Consider the following 5,145-nt stretch of genomic DNA (forward strand, 5'->3'; position numbering starts at 1 on the left):
TGTGACCCAAGTCCTAGAAGGTGAGCAGAGGAAAGGGGGGCTCGTGCCTGCTGGGAGCATCTGGGAGGGCCTTGTATTACTCAGGGTTCTCCAGAGAAACAGAACCAATAGGAAGTACAGGTAGATATATAGAAAGATTTATTATGAGGGATTGGCTTATGCAGTTATAGAGGCTGAGAGGTCCCACTATCTTCTGCCTGCAAGTTGGAGGCGCAGGAGATCCAGTGGTGAAGTTCCAGTCCAAACCCCGAGACCTGAGAACCAGGGGAGCAAGTGGTGTAAGTCCCAGTTTGAGTCCAAAGGCCCGAGAACCAGGAGCACCGATATCCAAGGGCGGGAGGAGATGGCTGTCCCAGCTTAAGCAGAGAGCAAATTCACCACCCTCCACGTTTTTTTTTTCTATTCTGACCCTTAATGGATTAGATGATGTCCACTGCATTGGTGAGGGCATCTTCTCCACTCAGTCTCCGATTCAAATGCTAACCTCTTCTGGAAACACCCTGAAATAATGTTTTACCAGTGATCTGGGCATCCTTTCGCCTAATCAAATTGACACATAAAGTTAACCCTCACAGGCCCCCGGAGGAGGTGGGATTCGGGCCATCTGGAAGGACAGGCAGGACTTAGTCTTGGATCAGGAGGAGAGGCTGTTTCAGCTGATCGCGACTGTCATCATTGCTAAGAATGTGCCTTTGTGGCAGGTGCTTTATTTACACATTTCACCTGAGCAGGGAGGCCTGTGGGGGAATGGGGAGGTGTGGAGAACCGCTGAGGCCCTGAGGGGCTCTGACGGAAGAGAAGGCTGGACTGAGTGGGAAAATGGGCTTTATTTGGAAGGCAATGGGGAGCCACTGAAGGCTGTGGAGCAGGGAGAGGTGTTACGGGATCGGCATTTTCAGAAAGGTCTCCGAGGTACAAATGCATGGTGTGTTAGAAAAGTGTGAGGCTATTGCTGACTTCCAAGTGAGATCCTATGAGGCCTGCCCAGAGCAGTGGCCGTGGGGATGCACACGGGAGATGACTGGGTGTGGAGGTGAGAGAAAAGCAAGGGTCAGAGGTGGCCCCAACCCAGAACTGAGCATGTGGAGGATGCCACTGGGCCAATGTGGACGGCTACAGGGACCTCCATGGTTTTCCTTAGTCAGGGGAGGAGGGGAGCTTACCCTGTCCAGGAGACCCATCACACCTGAGGCCCCCCAGCCTCTATCTATGGTTGACCTGAGAGGAGGGGCCAGGAGAACAAGGGCTGGTATAACAAGGTAACACGAGCTAATGTAACACAGAACACACCCTCCAACACCCCATCCCCCATTTAAGTGGCTTAACCCAATGACAATGTTCATTCTCATAACTGTCCAGTGCAGGTGTTCCTGGTTGGCAGGTGGTTCTTCTCCATGGTGACCAAGGCTCCTTCTAGCTTGTGGCTCTAGGAGCCTCTAAGGGCCTTAGTGTTCCATGCATTCAGTGGATGGGTGGGGAAAGAGAGGGACACACCCTCTTCTTAACAAGCTTGACTGGGACATGGCACACCACTTCTACTCACCTTCCACTGGTGAGAACCAACCGTGGGGCCATACTAGATGAAAGAAGAGCTGGGAAAGGTAGTTCGGGGCAAGGCAGCCACGTCCCAGGGACACCTGTGCCCTGAAGAGAAAGAGCGTGAGTGTTTGGTTGACAGGTAGCCACCTTTGGCCCAGTTGGGAGCGGGCCTGGCAGCAGGAAATGCCCTCAGTCTCCAGCAGGCTTCTCGGAACACTTTACACAGTGAGTGTTGAGGGCACTTTGAGACACCTGTGGGTGGGATGGGCCTGCAATAGACTGGGGGGTTGTGGTGTGCGGGGATCGTGAGCCCTGTATGCTCCAAGGGTGATGTGGCACTTGGGGGCTGGCACTTGGGGGCTCTATGTGTTGTGTATGAGGGCTGTATTAGTCTTCCGTGGCCGTATAGCAAATGATCACAAACTTAGCAGCTAAATCCACATGTATTGATCAGCTCACAGTTCTGCAAGTCAGAAATCCAGGTGGGGGTGGTTGAGTTCTCTGCTTAGGGTCTTGCAAGGCCAGAATGAAGGCGTGGCTGGGCCCTTATCTGGTGGCTCCGGGGAAGAATGCACTTCCAGGCTCATTCAGGTTGTTGGCAGTTCCTTGCTGTTATAGGACTAAGATCCCATTTCCTTGCTGTCTGTCATCTGGGGTCACTCTCAGCTCCTAGAAACCACTCTTTGGTCCTTGTATGTGACCCCTCCATCTTCAAAGCCAGTGATAGTGAGTTGAATCCTTCTGGTGCTTCAGACCTGTTTGATTTCCCCTTCTGCCACCAGCTGGTGAAAATTCTGCTTTTAAAAGGCTTGAATGATTAGATTAGGCCCACCTAATAATCTCCCTTTTGTCATATAACATAACATAATCATGGGAATGATATCTCGTCATATTCACAGGTACCACCCACACTCAAAGGGAGGGGGAATCCTACAAGGTCAGAGTCATTGGGAGTCATTCCTAGAATTCTGCTTCCCACAAGGGCTGGGTCTGAATGCCTTTTGATCCTAGCTTCCTCCTTTGCAAAGTAAATATTATGAGGATTAAATGTATTCATGTACTTAGGTATTTGTCAAGCACCTACTCTGTACCAGGTGCAGTTCTGCGCACTGGAAATACAGCTGCAGACATGACAGGCAAAAATGGCATGTGCGTGAAAGACCCCAGCAGCATATCTGACATCCCCGTCTGCGCTCGGGCAGCGGTCACAGAGTCTCTGGCTTTACACTGACATTTAAGGCCCTCATGCTGAGACCATTTCTCTCCCCTGGTCTCCATGCCTTCACCATCCCTCTTCGTCCTGCCACCTGGCACAGATAGCCTCCTGTGCCTTCCCCCAGGCCCAGGAGCAGACATCTCCCTGTCACTGGGAGGATATAGTTGCCTCCCCTGAGCTCAGGCACACGAAGTGATGGCAGTAGCAGTGTCTCCACCATCAGCTCCAGCCAGGGATTCAGAGAATTCATCCACAGATGTCTCCTGGGACATTTAAAGCAATTATGAAAAATATGTATTGACTGACTACTATGTGCTGGGTCCACTTCCTTCCAGTAGCCTTCCCAGACTGCCTGCAGCAGGGCATGATCCCCCTGGCAACCACAGTCTGACCTGCCTCTTTCTGGCAGCACTTTAATCCCTCTGCCCCACCCCACTGTGGGTCCTGTATCTTATCTCCATTCCTGTTCCCTGGCTGGGAGGGCTGCTAGGGAAAGTTGCCTTTGGAGGCCACTGATTGGAGTCCTGAAAATTCTAGCCTTGGTCCCTGTGCCTCCCAGCACTGGAGAAAATGGAGGCCAAGAGAGAGGCATCTGATTTGGAGTTGCAGTTCTAAGGCCCTAAACTCTTCCCTTTTTCCCCTGCTAATCCAATTGAAATGGCTCCTTAATCCACATCTACCTCCCTCCCCTTGGACCCCCTTCTCTTCTGAATCTTCAATCTTAGTCCTATTCCACTGCCTGCTATCACACAAACTCAAGGACCTTCTTCATTTCCTCAGTCCTAAAAAAAATCCTGCCTCCACCCCGCCTCACAGGTATCTGATTGAATAACTGACGGTGGTTGATGAGCACCGTGGGGAGAGGGCCAGCTTAAATCCTGGCTTTGGCACTGCCTGGCTGTGTGTCTGTGGGGGCATCACTCAGTTGCTCTGAGCCTGCTTCCTCATGGTTAAAATGGGGGAAGGTTATGTTCATTGTTGTGCGGGCCCTAGAGTGAGCTGGTGCTGCCCTGAGATGCAGACGTGTTGGGGTGCAGAGCTGTGGGATGGGCACTGGGTCAGAGAAGGCTCCTGGACAGGAGTCGGGCCGAGGGACATAGTCCAGGACAAAGCTTGGCTCTCAGAGAGGAGGGGTCACCTGGGCACAACGAGAATCCTTAGATTGTCATTGGATCAGAGGGCTTCTTAATTCTGGCCAGTGGAAGCCATGGAAGAATGGTATGCTCTTAAAAGGGTAGAAAACCCTTTTTAAAAGGAAGGCCTGTGGTAGATGTCCAGTAGCCACTACAGGAAAGGAGCAAAGCCCTGCCCCAGATGCTTCCACCCTTTCTCTACTACCAAACAAAAGCTGCTTAGGGAACAAAGGGCAGTGTTCAGGGCATAGGGAAAGATCTATTGCGGCTAGGGGGAAGGGAATAGAAAAAGTCTCCTGTATCCATGGAGGAGAGACAGAAAAAGGAGTGGATCCAGATCATTACAGATTTCTTACTGCTGAGGGAGGGACAGGATCACTGAGAATAAAAAATGTGAACACCTCCACTCCTCATCACCAAGCTAGCAAGCAATGAATAACCAATGTCAGCAGTAAATTGCTGGAGGAGAGACATTCTGAGATGAAGGACAAAGGGAAGACCTAAAACAAAGATACCCATTCTTGCTGTTCTCTTCAACATTACAGTGGTGGTTTCAGGCAATGCAACAAGGTAAGAAAAAATAAAGACTCACAGATTGAATCACTATTCACATATAAGATTGTCTACATAGAAAATTCCCCTCATAGCCACAGAAAAGCTACTAGTACTAAAATGTTTAGTATGATCACAGGATACAGGGTCACTGTACAAAAAAAAAAATTATCCTATTGTTGTATACTAGCAATAACAATTGGAAATTGAAATAAATTTTTAAAAAGCACCATCTACAACAGCACCAAAACCCATGAAATATAATACTAGGTGCCAGATATGTATACTGAAAACTACTAAATGATGAAAGAAATCAAAGAGAACCTAAACAGGGCTTCCCTGGTGGCACAGTGGTTGAGAATCTGCCTGCTAATGCAGGGGACACGGGTTCAAGCCCTGGTCTGGGAGGATCCCACATGCCGCGGAGCAACTAGGCCCGTGAGCCACAACTACTGAGCCTGCGCGTCTGGAGCCTGTGCTCCGCAACAAGAGAGGCCGCGATAGTGAGAGGTCTGCGCACCGCGATGAAGAGTGGCCCCTGCTCGCTGCAACTAGAGAAAGCCCTCGCACAAAAACGAAGACCCAACACAGCCAAAAATAAATAAATAAATTAATTTAAAAAAAAAAAAAAAGAGAACCTAAACAAATGGAGAGATATACTATTTTCATGGATTGGAGGACTCAAGATTGGTAAGGTGTCAAATT

Source organism: Eschrichtius robustus, chromosome 1 (assembly GCF_028021215.1).
Source record: "Eschrichtius robustus isolate mEscRob2 chromosome 1, mEscRob2.pri, whole genome shotgun sequence".
Lineage (NCBI taxonomy): Eukaryota > Metazoa > Chordata > Mammalia > Artiodactyla > Eschrichtiidae > Eschrichtius > Eschrichtius robustus.